This window comes from Bufo bufo, chromosome 3 (genome assembly GCF_905171765.1).
Source record: "Bufo bufo chromosome 3, aBufBuf1.1, whole genome shotgun sequence".
Taxonomy (NCBI): Eukaryota; Metazoa; Chordata; class Amphibia; order Anura; family Bufonidae; genus Bufo; species Bufo bufo.
The window spans coordinates 262,300,743-262,317,508 of record NC_053391.1 but is presented as its reverse complement, the minus strand read 5'-3'; positions in this window follow the sequence as shown (position 1 = coordinate 262,317,508).

Sequence of the window (16,766 nt, the reverse complement as noted above, 5' to 3'; positions counted from 1 at the left end):
TCGCCTGAATATTAGTAATTGAAGACGTTAAGTTATTAATCATGACATGCAACTGCGTGTACTGTGGCCATGGACACCTCTTCTTGGCGAGGACCGGCTGTACCCGCCACAAGTAAGAGGTACAGCTCCGCCTTCATTGCAGTGGCCGAGAACGGGATACCCCTTTTTAACAACTCTGATATGAGCTTGGGAATGGTCCAACTTCGGAGCGACGGAACACTGCCACCCTCCGACATCCCGGTGACGTTCTCATCCACGGAAAATTCCACTATGTCAGACGCATGCAACATGTTGCAATCTGCTGACGATAACAGACATTTTTAACAACTCGAGTATGCGTGACTAACGAACTCCAACCAGTGCCACCTATCACCAAGAAGGCTGACCAACGGAAAGCGGAGGGAATGCCCTGAGATAACACGATCTCGACTACAACGGGCCCCCGTGACCGTCACTCACTAGCTCGGTTTCAACCATGGGAGTGAGACATGCATTAACACTAGAGAACATGGTATAGAGTGTAGTGACGAACCCGACTGACCCCCTGTCTACCACTGAGCGTCCTCTTAATACAATTTATTTATTTATTTATTTTTTATTTTACTCCGGGCACCAGTGAGCAAACCTGTGACTGACCGTAAGTGAACTACCAACGCCCGCAGGGAGAACGCAGCTTGATCTACCGAGTGAATGTCCGACTGGACAAATCATGCAAACTACGAAACCCGCGGCGGCCGGGTCGAAATTCGTGAAACTGCAACTGAGAATGAATAAAACTTACCAGGAACCTGACGTACAGTTGCAAGAAAAAGTATGTGAACCCTTTGGAATGATATGGATTTCTGCACAAATTGGTCATAAAATGTGATCTGATCTTCATGTAAGTCACAACAATAGACAATCACAGTCTGCTTAAACTAATAACACACAAAGAATTTAATGTTACCATGTTTTTATTGAACACACCATGTAAACATTCACAGTGCAGGTGGAAAAAGTATGTGAACCCTTATATTTAATAACTGGTTGAACCTCCTTTGGCAGCAATAACTTCAACCAAACGTTTCCTGTAGTTGCAGATCAGACGTGCACAACGGTCAGGAGTAATTCTTGACCATTCCTCTTTACAGAACTGTTTCAGTTCAGCAATATTCTAGGGATGTCTGGTGTGAATCGCTTTCTTGAGGTCATGCCACAGCATCTTAATCTGGTTGAGGTCAGGACTCTGACTGGACCACTCCAGAAGGCATATTTTCTTCTGTTTAAGCCAGTCTGTTGTTGATTTACTTCTATGCTTTGGGTCGTTGTCCTGTTGCAACACCTATCTTCTGTTGAGCTTCAGCTGGTGGACAGATGGCCTTAAGTTCTCCTGCAAAATGTCTTGATAAACTTGGGAATTCATTTTTCCTTCGATGATAGCAATCCGTCCAGGCCCTGACGCAGAAAAGCAGCCCCAAACCATGATGCCCCCACCACCATACTTCACATTTGGGATGAGGTTTTGATGTTGGTGTGCTGTGCCTCTTTTTCTTCACACATAGTGTTGTGTGTTTCTTCCAAACAACTCAACTTTGGTTTCATCTGTCCACAGAATATTTTGCCAGTACTGCTGTGGAACATCCAGGTGCTCTTGTGCAAACTGTAAACGTGCAGCAATGTTTTTTTTGGACAGCAGTGGCTTCCTCTGTGGTTTCCTCCCATGAAATCCATTTTTGTTTAGTGTACTATGTATCGTAGATTTGCTAACAGGAATGTTAGCATATGCCAGAGACTTTTGTAAGTCTTTAGCTGACACTCTAGGATTCTTCTTCACCTCATTGAGCAGTCTGCGCTGTGCTCTTGCAGTCATCTTTACAGGACGGCCACTCCTAGGGAGAGTAGCAGCAGTGCTGAACTTTCTTCATTTGTAGACAATTTGTCTTACTGTGGACTGATGAACAGCAAGGCTTTTGGAGATACTTTTATAACCCTTTCCAGCTTTATGCAAGTCAACAATTCTTAATCGTAGGTCTCCTGAGAGCTCTTTTTTGCGAGGCATCATTTACATCAGGCAATGCTTCTTGTGAAAAGCAAACCCAGAACTGGTGTGTGTGTTTTTTATAGGGCAGGGCACCTGCACTGTGAATGTTTGCATGGTGTGTTCAATAAAACATTGGTAACATTTAATTCTTGTGTGTTATTAGTTTAAGCAGACTGTGATTGTCTATTGTTGTGACTTAGATGAAGATCAGATCACATTTTATGACCAATTTGTATTATTAATCTGAAGAAAAAACAGCAAGTAGTGGACACGTAACCTGATGAGACAAACCCACCAGTAACAAGCATCGTGTAAGCTAATAACATTAAACTCAAACCCCCCCCATTTTTTATTTTATTTATTTTTCTACCTGATCAAAAGGTGTATTTGACAACCAACTGAGAATGGAGGCTGACCTAAAAAAAAAAAAAAACAACGTTCTATTACAACCTTGGCTACGGAGCATGCAGATATTGACAGAAGTCGCATGTGATCATAAAGATTATATGTCACATGACCAACGCTGCTAGTTGGGTAAGCTACCAGTACGTACCCCCCAGCAAACGGAGGGGGGGGGCATGGACCACGGCGGCGTACCTGGGGAAAAGTAAGGTCCATATCGCAACAACCTGAAACGGCTGGTGCAGTTACACCATGTGATGCAGGAAACATGAAACAACCGCAAATGGCTTGAAACCTTCCCTGCCCCTTCACACCCCCTGCCTCTCTCAAAGCATGGCTGCCTGTGCAAGATGTTAAAACTGCGAAACTGAGACGGAGTCCCGCTGACCCTGCGCCCTAAAGGTACTGCCGCGTGGGAGCCAAGTATGAGTATGAGCAGGTTATATATAGTAGAGATGTCTCTAAATACTGCCGATGGGGCCAGACACATTTTTTCAAATGCAGTAAGTGTTCTAGATAAAACATGGGTTTTGCGCATGGATAAGTAGAAGTGTTGAAGTTGGAGATATTCAAAAGTGTGTCTAGGGCGAGTAGCAGAGGTTTATTAGCTGGCCTCAGGGTTTCAAAGATGACCCGTGTAGGACGTGACAGAATCGGAGAGGGTTGCGGCATGTGGCTGTCAGAAAGGGACGAGGGGAGCGTCCAGGCGGAAATCAGGGTGATCCGTGATTGGAGTTAGAGGACCCGCAGCGTCGATCCATGTCTTAGTGGAGTCCACTCTCAGCAGTCTGCATACGCCGTGGAGTAATAATACAACCTACAGTCCGGCAGACCCACCCCCCCAACTCTTTGGACCTAGTCAATATTTAATATTTTATCAGTGGCCTGCCTGGGGCCCACACAAACCGCTTGAAGCAGCATCTCATCTGCAACCAGTAGGCTGACAGCAATTGGATAGGGATGGTCTGCAGGAGGTAGAGCAGTTTTGGCAGTAAGTTCATCTTCAGGATACTGACCCTGCCGAACCATGAGAAATCGCGGCGATGCCAGGAGTCCAGATCCGCTTGGAACCGATGGAGAAGCAGAGAGAAGTTTATCTTAAAGAGCTGGGAGAGGTCCGCCGAGACTTTTATGCCCAGATATTTTATTCCCGCGGGCGGCCAGGTAAAAGGGAACAAGGTTTTGAGGGAGGAAACTAACTCCTGGGACAAGGAGACGTTCAGGGCCTCAGACTTGGACATGTTTATTTTAAAGTTCGTCCATTCGTCAAAACCAGTGAGTTCACGAAGTAAGGATGGGAGCGTAATTCGTGGGTTAGTTATGTACAATAAAAGGTCATCAGCAAAGGCTGAGCATTTATGCTCCACTTTACCTATCTTGACTCCAGCAATATCCGGATTTTCACGGAAAGAAGCGAGGAGGTGCTCCATCATCTGGACATATAGGAGGGGGGATAGTGGACAGCCTTGACGCGTGCCATTGCGGATGAGGAAAGGAGAAGAGTATGTGCCGTTGATCTTAACGCAAGCAGAGGGTTGCTGGTATAGACTGAAAAAATGAAGTCCGGGCCTATTCCCAACCCTGAAAGGGCAGTTCGAATCGCTTGCCAGGAGACGCGATAAGATCATGAGGGGGGTGTTGGTAGTTTTCGCGTGGTGAATAATGTCTAGTGTTCTGAGGGTATTATCACGGGCTTCCCTCCTGGGGATGAAGCCTACCTGGTCAGGGTGTATCAAAAAGGGTAGGAATGCATTTAGTCTGTTAACGAGCAGTTTGGCGAATATTTTAAGGTCCACATTTAGCAAAGAGATAGGGCGATAGCTGAGGCAGAGGTGTGGATCTTTGTCAGGCTTAGGGATGACTGCGATGTGGGCCATGGTAGATTGCGCCGAGAAAGGGCATCCAGAGGATACAGCATTGAAGACCTTCAACAGAAAGGGGGTGAGAGGAGTTGAGAAAGATTTATAAAAACTGGCGGTAAATCCGTCAGAACCTGGACTCTTGCCTCCTGGTAAGAACTTGATCACACCCTGCAACTCCGTCTCTGTGAACGGGGCCTCCAAGGTGGCGATTTGTTCAGTGGACAATTTAAGGCCCCGAGTTAGTGATCTGGAGGTCAGGTCAACCTCCGCATCATGGGAGCAAGGAAGGTTATACAACCGGGAATAAAAAGAGTGGAAGGAGGAGGCGATTTCCTCATTAGTGTGCACCATATGGCCCGTCGGGTTTTTGACAGCTGGGACATGGGAAGCAGCAATATGGCCTCTGAGAGCCCTCGCCAGCAAGCGACCGCATTTATTGCCTGTGGCGAAAATAACCTCGCCACTGGGTTTTGGAGGGGCCTGTTTGCCAGCCTCTTGCCTCAAGATAATGGCCCATATACTAACTTTGAAGGAGAAGACAGTCCGGCCGCACAGCTTAAATCTGTGGAACTGTTTTGGGCAGGAAAGCCATGCTTGCGGTCGGCCAAATGTGACTTCCATGGAATTCGGGAACCCCTGCTCGGATCTGGGTGATTTGTGGATATATTGTTCACCCAGATCAGAGCTATCCATGGATGTATACATTATGGGGATATGTGGGGTTTTGAGGTGTTTTCTGTGTTTTGGGAAAAATGTGTGTTTTCTGTCTGTGAGTGATTAAGTTAGCCCATTATGTTTGGTAATTGTATCACAGGCAGAGCCCAATGTGTTTTGGTAATTGTATTTTGTTGATTGCGTCAAAGACAATACCCATTGTATTTTGTTGATTGCGTCAAAGACAATGCTCATTATATTTTGTTGATTGCGTTACAGACAGAGGGAAGGGGGAGTGTCCCTTGCTAGGAGACCTGCATAAAAGGCTGAAAAATAACCCATTAAAGTGTTCCTGTTTTACATTCAACATAGAGCCTCGTCTCATGTGTGTGGGGATTGCTATACGTGTATACTCCCCTGGCTATTACTCCTAGCTCTTGCAAGAGCTGTTCCTGTTCCTGGTTCCTGTGGTGGTATCAGTGTCGAGTGGAGGGCTTGGAGTCTTCGGGAAGCACTAGGAGCATCCATCAATGAAGGTACGCAGTCGGGGTGTCAGGAGATCCTTTACATTGCCATACTCGTGAAATTTACTGCGACAGGTTTGGATCATCCGTTTGTAAGAAGATTCCAGGAGGCGTTGCGCGTCCATGCGCGCGTTCTGAAGGTCACAGAGAACGGACTGGGAAACGGCTCGCTTATGAAGAAGCTCCAAGGACGAAACCTTCTGCAGGGCATTTTTCAGAGTGATGGCCTTTTCCTTTTTAAGGCGGGTGCCGTGCTTGACAAGAATCTCACGGAGGACACATTTTAAGGCCTCCCATTGCATGGGGAGGGAGGTAGGGTCTGAGGCATGATCAGAAAGAAAGTTGGTTATAGTGGCTTGGAGGTCCGCAGCACACACTGCGTCTAGGAGAAGGGACTCATTTAACCGCCAGGTCCATTCGTTTCTGGTTAAAGAAGAGAGCGTCAGGGAACAAAAGACAGGGGCATGATCAGACCATAGAATATTACCGATGGACGTGACTAGCCACGAGAGGGCGGGCTGTTGGACAAGGATATAATCTATTCTGCTATATGAGGAGTGGGGAGCTGAAAAAAAGGTGTAGTCTCTATCTGCGGGATGGTGAATGCGCCATAGGTCATACAATTGTACTTGGAGCAGTGCTCTTTTCACCTTTTTGATGGCAGCATAAGAGAGGGAGGCCCTACCTGAGGAGTTGTCGAACGTGGGGTCGTGAGTGAGATTAAGGTCACCACACAGCACGAGCGTTCCACGAATCAGGGGTAAGACTTTGTCAACTAAGTCTGTGATAAAGGGGACCGCCTATAAGAAGTGTGAGGATCAAGTATCTTGCCCCAGGGTCAGCAACGCATCCTAGCACCTGATGAGCCAGAGATCTGTGGATCGCTATGGCGACTCCCTTAGATTTGCTCTCAGCGTTATTTGCAAGGTGCCAGGAGGTGTAGTGCCTGTGGCGGATGTTAGGGGCCTTACCTTCTTTGAAGTGGGTTTCCTGGAAGCATACAATCTGCGCCCTTTGGCGGTGAAAGTGATGGAGGACCTGGGATCTCTTCTCAGGAGTGTTGAGGCCTTTTGCGTTAAACGTCGCAATCTTGAGTGATGTCATATCTGTAGCAAAGGGAAAAAACACAAGGGACAAGGGGGAGGATAGACAAACAAGAGAAGAAAAGAAAAGAAAAGGAAAAGGAGGAGACGGAGGAAAGAAGAAGACAATAGATAGCTAACTAACCTGATCAAACAGATCCAAAGAGACAGTCGCTAGGGATCAATCAATCCCCAGAGGGTACCTCAGACTATTTTGGGAAAGTGACAACCGAGAGAAAGCGAGCCAGCTGCAAACCCTGGCCTGAAACAAGAATAACAATAACCATGCCTGCTACCAAGAGGGCAAATGAGAGTCAAATATGCTAGGGCGCCTCACTAGCAATGTAACTGGGGGCTCAAACAAGGCAAACTGCACGACCTCAGGTGCCCGTATCCGCTGTGGGTGGAGATCTGCCACCATGGGCTGGGGAGCGATGCTGCCTCCATCCAGAAGGGGTCGGCAAGGTTGCTATCGGCGACCTGGAGTTGACAGGCAGGAGTGGGCGGATGCAACCCTGTTGTGTTGGTGTGGGCTGAAGAACAGAAGGCCAGGGGCCTAGATCAACCATCGGGAGGGGAGGTTCAGGAGATGAAGAAATTCTGGAAGGTCCGCAGGTTTGCTGAGTGTCGCAGCGTGTCCTTTGGGTCCTGCGTAAAGGGCTAAAGGATAGCCCCACCTGTAGGGGATGCCTCGCTCCCTGAGGAGATCAAAGAGAGGTCGTAGGGTAGCTCTCTGGGCCAGAGTATGGCGGGAAAGGTCCTGCAGGAGCTGGAGAGGGGATCCCTCATATGACAAAGGCGATGTTCTAGATTTGTTCCTTGATCACGTAGAAATGAATTCTGCATATGACGTCCCTTGGTTTAGAACCATCCGGGTTGGGGGGTCTGAGGGCTCTATGCGCCCTATCAATTTCTATATGAGAGCCCGGCGGACGACCCAGGACTTTGTTAAACAGTCAGGTGCCGTCACTGATTCTGTCAGGCCTCTAATCCGTATGTTCTTACGACGATTGCGGTTTTCGATGTCATCCAGGTGCTGATGTAAAGTATAGAGCTGGGCCTCATGAGATTGGATGGTATCTTGGAGGGCCGAGACCGTGGCCGCTAGAGATGTGTGGTTTTGAGCGACAGAGTCAATTCTGGAGTCAATCACAGCCATTTCAGAGCGGACCTGTAAGAATTCTCGCTTGCATTCCTGCAGTATGTTAGTGGCAAAGCTGGATAAATCTGCTTTGGTAGGCAGTGAACAAATAAGAGTGCTCAAATCCGCTGTCGTTGGCGGCCTGACTTTGTCGCCAGATAAATCTGCTGAGGCAGGAGGGACCCCGACTTGGGGGGAAGTATGTGTGAGGCCTGGTCTCTTAGGGGACACCCCGGACGGTGGCTGGTGGGACCCGTCCCAAGAGGATCCAGTGGACCAGTGTGGTGAGGCAGCTAGAGAGGGCCCAGGAGAGTGGGAGGGAGGACAGAAAGAGTCCAATACAACAGGGAGCTTCCATTTTGGGGGGCTTCCCCAGGAGGGAGTGCAGCACCCACGGGAATGTCCAAAGGGCACTGCTGGAGGGTGAAGAGGTCCGCGCCACTTGATAAGGGCTTACCAGGCCAGAAAGGTTTTGCAGGTTGGTGGGGTTCTCAGCCCCTAAACCCCCGTTGTTAGAGTTTTGTGGTGAGCCCCCTTGACTGACCTGGGAGATGTCCGGGTTCAGCGCCGCAGCCGCGGCATGTGCTTGTGGGTCCAGGTCAGGTGCGCGCACCAGGAGGGAGGAAGGCGGCGGGGAGCGCGATCCCGGGCCCTCGGCTCGGCGACTTCAGGTGAGGTGGAGGGCAATGGGGGCACTGAAAGAGATAGGTGCCGGTGGAGCTGTGTAGTGGGGCTCCCCGGTGTAGACGGATGCACTGCAGTCGGGCGCATGGTTCGTGCGCCAGCGCCATCTTGGGAGCCTGCATGGAGGCCTGGAGAGGAGGCTTGCCGGGCGAAGAGAAGGGGCAAATCCCCCTGTGAGGCTGCCAGGGGAGCCGATAGTCGGGCTCTACCCTTCTTGATCGATTTTCCCATCAGGAGAGGCTGGATGCTGATAGATATCGCTAGGGATGCAGAGGAGCTCAGGGAGAGCACGTCCTCACTCGCTCATGGCTGGCCACGCCCCCCAAACTTTCCACTTTTTTCATCACTACCTTGGAGTGCTGCCTTTCTTCTTTCTATATATATATATATATATACACACGCACTCACTCACTCACTCACTCACTCGCGCGGCTGGGGGTAAAGGCAGGTTGGGGGGGCGGCGGCTGGTTGGGGGGGCGTCGACGGGGAGGGGGCCCCATGGATCAGTTTCGCACCGGCCCCCATGGATTGTGTGTACGGTACTGCCCGGAGGGGAACACCTGTCAGGTTAATGAAGGCTGTTGACGCCCCTCCCACAAATCCAGGCCAATAAATCGGCCTTCATACATATATATTCCCCTTTAACCCCTTATATTCAGTGCTTTCCATAAAAAGGTTGTCTGGGAATGAAAAGCTTTTCACAGATGGCTACTGTCTCCGCTGTGGAAAGATTTATATTTACCTGTTATTTGCAACTCCAGGCCTGCACACTGGTACCCGTGTATCTATCTTCTGGTCCAAGGTTTGATTCCTCCTCTCGGGCTGCAGTGGAGCAAATGATCATGCCCATGCCAATGACTGGAATCAGCATTGACATGTCTACAAAAGAAACATCACAGCTGAAGCCAATTATTGGCTGCAATGGAGCAGATGACCCTGTGTAAGTGCGGGAGTACAAAATGACACATGCAAAGACAGGACAATAATGGAGACAAGAGTGATGAAGGTAGGATGAACGGGTCAAAACCAGGAGGTAACAACTGTACCTATATGCCAGAGGCAGAATGCAGCCAGGAGGAATGCGAAGGTCAAAACTAGAAGGTAGCGACAATACCAATACGCCAGAAGCAGAACATAGGAGGAATGCTGAGGTGAAAACCACGAGGTAGCGACAATAGCAATATGCCAAAAGCAGAACGTAGTCAGGGGGAATGCCGAGGTCAAAACCAGAGAGGGTAGTCAGACAAGCGGGATCAAACCAGGAGACAAACACTTAACCAGAATGTCAGAGCACAGAGCCAAGAAGCACAGAAAACACAGAATTTGACACGTATAATAAAAATTTTGGAGCATCTATTCTTATGGCTATATGTTGTACTATTATTTCAACTAGAAGTGATCAATGAATTGCTAGCAATCCGTAGTAAGGGTACAGAGGGGTGTTAACCAGTTAGGTGTGTGTCCCTGCACAGTCTCACTCTATCCAGTCAGTGCTGCCATTTTCAGACTATACAGGTAAACACCCCCAACTTGTTACCACCCCTCTGTACCCTTACTGCAGACTGCTAGCAATTCATTCATAACTTCTAGAATAAATAATAAAGGAGTGGCACAATATAAAGTCGTAAGAACAGGTGCTCCAGAATTGTTATTACATGGGGACTGCATGAAGCTATTAAAACAGGCATATCAGGAGAGGTGACAGGTCCTCTTTAAATAGTGTGCGAACCTATGTTACTGGCACGATGATGTGATAAAGCCCCAGCATGCGGCTCCAATAGTCCGGGGCTCCTGCATACTAACAAGCCAGATTGCTGGCTCGGTTTCCCAAGCAACCGGACACTGCTGCCAAGTTGAGGCAATGGCGAGGTGGAGTGAGCCATCCTGATCACAATGTCATCCTCTTTGTCTCAATAATACTGTAGCTTCTATCGGAAGCCAGGAAGAACTGTGGCCAGCTGATATTTCGACTTCTACTGACCGGAAGGCTGGTGCTTCCAATGCTGTTTGCACTACTACAACCACCCATGTTCTTGCTCTCAGATGATGAGGCGTGGGTCTTTTGTTTTCCACTCTTCCACACAATTTATTAGGAGGTCTATATATGAACAGTAACAGGTTTGTTACACATTATTAAATGGTACTACGAAAATTGCAAGCGTGTTTTTATTTTATTTAAAGAGGACCTGTCACCACCTCTGACATGCCTGTTTTGATAGCTAGATGCATTCCCCATGTAATAATGATTTTGGAGCACCTTTTCTTATGGCCCTGTGATGTGCCATTCCTTTATTATTTCTACTAGAAGTTATGAATGAATTACTAGCAGTCTGCATTAAGGGTACAGAGGGGTGGTAACAGTTGGTGGTGTGTCCCTGCACAGACTGACTCTATCCAGCTGCCATTGTCAGACTGTACAAGTACCCCCCCCCCCCCCCAACCTGGTTAACAGTCCTCTGTACCTTTACTGCAGACTGTTAGCAATTTATTTATCACTATTAGTTGAAATAATAAAGGAATGGCACATAGAGCCATAGGAATAGATGCTCCAGAACTGTTATTACATGGGGAATGCAATTAAATGTCTCTCCCCTTCTACAAACACACTGCACACTCGTACTGACAATTTACAATAGTAATTCAATGCGTGAAATGAGACTGCTAAATTACCGTAATATAGTTATTACACTACAATGCATTTGCAAAAACTACACAAAGTGTTCACTACAACTGAGGGTATCTTGATGCAATAGAATGCATTGAATGAAACTGCTATATTAATGTGCACTGGCCAGTTTTGGGGTTTTCCCTACACAAAGCTGCGTCCTCCGGACATAATTGAGATGTCACTATGTGCTGCTGCTCTACGAAGGGGATGGTTAGGCGTGGTGCACCCCAGTGGGAAATACGTCCAAAGAGGCAGGGTTTGCAGTAAACAAGTGCCCTTCTTTACTGGAGGAACTTCAGTAAAAAAAAATTCAAGCAAGGCACTAAGCTGGCTTCTCCAGTCTTCTCCCTGGCAGAAGGAGATTCTGGAAAGCCATGAGTTAGCTGTCCCTTTCCATTCTCAGAAAGCAGATACCATGGCCAACAGGCTGGTGGCCCAGGGTATGCAGCTCAATCCTCTTGATGGCCCTTTGGCCAAAGGGCTGGTGAACAAGTGTCTGTGGCACAGCATCCCTGTCTCAGCATCTTCTTTTGGTCAATTGTACAGTCTGGCAGAGCCTCCACTATTAAAGACTGGTCGCTATCTGCAAATATGACCTGTCACTATTAGTGATGATTGAGCATGCTCGGCCGAACACTAGTAATTCGGCCGAATATCGCATGTGCTCGAGCACAATACTCTAGTCTCTGCCCTGCACGTTTCTTGGCTGTTACGCAGCCAATAAACGTGCAGATAAGAACTGCCCTCACTGTAATTGCACAGCCATGTTGGCTGCTGGCATTACAGTGATTTGCTAGCGGGATCGCGTCATTGGGTGCTATATAGCACTAGAGATGTCCCGAACTTTTCGCCTGGCGAACAGTTCCCAGCGAACATCGCTTGTTCGCGTTTGCCGCGGTGGGCGAACATATGCGATGTTCGGTCCGCCCTCTATACGTCATCACTGAGCAAACTTGACCCTGTACCTCACAGTCAGCAGACACATTCCAGCCAATCAGCATACCCTCCCTCCCAGACCCTCCCACCTCCTATAAAAAAGCAAGGACGGCAGCCCTCTTAGATTCATTCTGAAGCTGCAGTGTTAGTTAGAGCAGGGAGAGTGCTGCTGCTGCTGAATTAATAGGGAAAACGTTAGCTAGGCCAGAGTTCTGTGTCCACTCCAGTCCTCAAAGACTCATTTGCTGTAAGGACAGCGTCCTGACAGCACCCCAAAAAGCCCTTTTTAGGGCTGGTACATCAGTCTGCTTTTATTATACATATATTGCAGTTGCCTGTCCGTGTGTGAAAGGCCACAGGCCCACAGACTGTACTGTGTGCACACCACTCATATAGGGTGGCACAGTACCTTGCAGGAAAGTTAGGTAGCTAGCTGGGTAACAGTTTGAAAGCAGGGTAGAGGGAAGAGTGCCAGCGAGGCTAGCCCTGATCTGACACACCCCAACAAGTTTGCACGTTTGGCAGATGAGGGAGATGTCAGTCCAGGGACGGCACTGCTGCAGCCGGACACTTCCTCTACCAGTCAGGGGAATGTCAGCTCCAGTAAGCAGGGAACCAGGAGAGCAGGGCAGGCCAGACAGGTGCTGGTAGTGGGAGACTCCATTATTAGGGGAACAGATAGGGAAATCTGTCACCAAGACCGTGATCGCCGAACAGTGTGCTGTCTTCCTGGCGCTAGAATTCGACACATCGCGGATCGGGTTGACAGATTACTGGGAGGGGCTGGAGAAGATCCAGCGGTCATGGTCCATATTGGAACCAATGACAAAGTTAGAGAGGTAAGTGGAGAGTCCTTAAAAATTATTTCAGGGATTTAGGTCAAAAGCTTAGGGCAAGGAGCTCAAAGGTAGTATTTTCCGAAATACTACCTGTACCACGAGCCACACAAGAAAGGCAGTGGGAGATTAGGGAGATTAACAAGTGGCTCAAGAACTGGTGTAGGGTGGAGGGGTTTGGGTTCCTGGAGAACTGGGCCGACTTCTCTATCGGCTACAAGCTCTATCGTAGGGATGGGCTGCACCTCAATGGGGAAGGGGCAGCTGTGCTGGGGAGAAAGATGGCTAGAAGGTTAGAGGAGTGTTTAAACTAGGGACTGGGGGGAGGGAAATTACACTATAGAAGGGGAAGATAGTGCAGATAGAGACCGGGGGCAATGTAGTGGGACTGGGGGAGGAATGGAAGGAGGGACTAGAACAGAAGGAAAGGTGTAGGGTAAAAAATATACATAAACCTCTCAAATGTATGTATACTAATGGCAGAAGCCTGACTAGTAAAACTGGGGAGCTGGAATTAGTGATGTGTGAGGAGGACTATGACATAGTGGGAATAACTGAGACATGGCTGGATGATAGCTATGACTGGGCAGTTAATGTACAAGGTTACAGTCTGTTTAGAAAGGATCGTCAAAACCGGAGAGGGGGAGGGGTTTGCCTTTATGTAATGTCCTGTCTAAAGCCCACACTCCGGGAATATATAAGTGAGGGACATGAACATGTGGAGTCACTGTGGGTAGAAATACATGGAGCTAAAAACAACAATAAATTACTAATAGGAGTTTACTATAAACCACCTAATATACCAGAGTCCACAGAAAATCTACTACTAAACGAGATAGACGAGGCGGCAAATCATAATGAGGTGGTTATTATGGGGGACTTCAACTACCCAGATATAGACTGGGAAGAATAAACTTGTATATCTCATAAGGGAAACAGGTTCTTGGCAATAACCAAAGACAATTACCTCTCCCAACTGGTTCAGGACCCGACTAGAGGGACGGCCATACTGGACTTAGTATTAACCAATAGGCCTGACAGAACAACAGAAGTGCAGGTTGGTGGACACCTGGGAAATAGTGACCATAAAGTAATAACCTTCCAATTATCATTCAAAAGAGCGTTTCTACAGGGAGGAACAAAAATACCAAACTTCAAAAAAGCTAAATTTAGCCAACTAAGAGAGGCCATAGGCCTAACTAACTGGGACAAAGTCCTCAAAAATAAAAATACAGCCACAAAATGGGATATCTTTAAAAACATCCTAAAATCTTATTGTGAGAGGTACATACCGTATGGGAATAAAAGGTTAAGGAACAAAAAGAAACCAATGTGAATAAATAGAACTGTAAAGAAAGCAATAAATGACAAAAAGAAAGCATATAAATCACTAAAACAGGAGGGTAGCACGGAAGCACTTAGAAAATATAAGGAAAAAAATAGAACATGTAAAAAACAAATAAAAGCGGCCAAACTAGAGACCGAGAGATTAATTGCCAAAAGAGAGTAAAACTAAACCTAAAATGTTCTTCAATTATATAAATGTTAAAAAGTATAAATCTGAAGGTGTCGGTCCTTTAAAGAGTAATGAGGGGGAAGTCGCAGAGAGCGACGAGGAGAAAGCAAAGCTGTTAAATATTTTTTTCTCCAATGTATTCACTGAGGAAAATAAACTGTCAGATGACATGCAGAATGTAAAAATAAATTCCCCATTAAAAGTGTCCTGTCTGACCCAGGAAAAAGTACATCAGCGACTTAAAAAGATCAAAATAGACAAATCGCCAGGAGAGATGGCATACACCCCCGTATCCTAAGGGAATTAAGTAATGTCATAGCCAGACCCTTATTTCTGATATTTGCAGACTCTATAATGACAGGGAATGTCCCACAGGATTGGCGCATGGCAAATGTGGTGCCAATATTAAAAAAGGGTCCAAAAACAGAGCCTGGAAACTATAGGCCGGTAAGTTTAACATCTGTTGTGGGTAAACTGTTTGAAGGTTTTCTGAGAGATGCTATCTTAGAGCATCTCAATGGAAATAAGCAAATAACGCCATATCAGCATGGCTTGGTGAGGGATTGGTCATGCCAAACTAATTTAATCAGTTTCTATGAGGAGGTATGTTCTAAACTTGACAGCGGCAAATCAATGGATGTCGTATATCTGGACTTCTCCAAAGCATTTGACACTGTACCACATAAAAGGTTAGTATATAAAATGAGAATTCTCGGACTGGGAGAAAACGTCTGTATGTGGGTAAGTAACTGGCTCAATGATAGAAAACAGGGGGTGGTTATTAACGGTACACACTCAGATTGGGTCACTGTCACTAGTGGGGTACCTCAGGGGTCAGTATTGGGCCCTATTCTCTTCAATATATTTATTAATGATCTTGTAGAAGGCTTGCATAGTAAAGTATAAATTTTCGCAGATGACACTAAACTGTGTAAAGTAATTTACACTGAAGAGGACAGTATACTGCTACAGAGGGATCTGGATAGATTGGAGGCTTGGGCAGATAAGTGGCAGATGAGGTTTAACTGACAAATGTAAAGTTATGCACATGGGAAGGAATAATGCAAGTCACCCGTACATACTAAATGATAAAACACTCGGTAACACTGACATGGAAAAGGATCTAGGAATTTTAATAAACCGCAAACTAAGCTGCAAAAACCAGTGTCAGGCAGGCCAAGGCCAATAAGAAAATGGGTTGCATCAGAAGGGGCATAGATGCCCTTGATAAGAACATAGTCCTACCACTTTACAAATCGCTAGTCTGACCACACATGGAGTACTGTGTACAGTTCTGGGCTCCTGTAAACAAGGCAGACATAGTAGAGCTGGAGAAGGTCCAGAGGAGGGCAACTAAAGTAATAACTGGAATGGGGCAACTACAGTACCCTGAAAGATTATCAAAATTAGGGTTATTCACTTCAGAAAAAAGACGACTGAGGGGAGATCTAATTAATATGAATAAATATATCAGGGGTCAGTACAGAGATCTATCCCATCATCTATTTATCCCCAGGACTGTGACTGTGACGAGGGGACATCCTCTGCGTCTGGAGGAAAGAAGGTTTGTACACAAACATAGAAAAGGATTCTTTACGGTAAGAGCAGTGAGACTATTGAACTCTCTGCCTGAGGAGGTGGTGATGGTGAGTACAATAAAGGAATTCAAGAGGGGCCTGGATGTATTTCTGGAGCGTAATAATATTACAGGCTATAGCTACTAGAGAGTTGATCCAGGGAGTTATTCTGATTGCCTCATTGGAGTCGGGAAAGAATTTTTTATTCCCCTAAAGTGGGGAAAATTGGCTTCTACCTCACAGTTTTTTGTTTTTTTTGCCTTCCTCTGGATCAACTTGCAGGATAACAGGCCGAACTGGATGGACGAATGTCTTTTTTCAGCCTTATGTACTATGTTACTATGTTAGATAAAAAAGTCATTTAATTTTCCCTCTGTAATATAATTGCAGCTGCCTGCCAGTGAGTGTCAGGCCCACAGACTGTACTGTGCCCACTGCCCACCACTCATATAGGGTGGCACAGTACCTTGCAGATAAAAAAAGTCATAACATTTTTCCTCTGTAATATAATTGCAGTTGCCTGCCAGTGAGTGTCAGGCCAACTGACTGTACTGTGCCCACTGCCAGTGCCCACCACTCATATCGGGTGGCACAGTACCTTGCAGATAAAAAAGTCATAAAATGTTTCCTTTGTAATATAATTGCAGTTGCCTGCCAGTGAGTGTCAGGCCCACAGACTGTACTGTGCCCACTGCCCACCACTCATATCGAGTGGCACAGTACCTTGCAGATAAAAAAGTCATAAAATTTTTCCTTTGTAATAGAATTGCAGTTGCCTGCCAGTGAGTGTCAGGCTCACAGACTGTACTGTGCCCACTGCCCACCACTCATATAGGGTGGCACAGTACCTTGCAGATAAAAAAG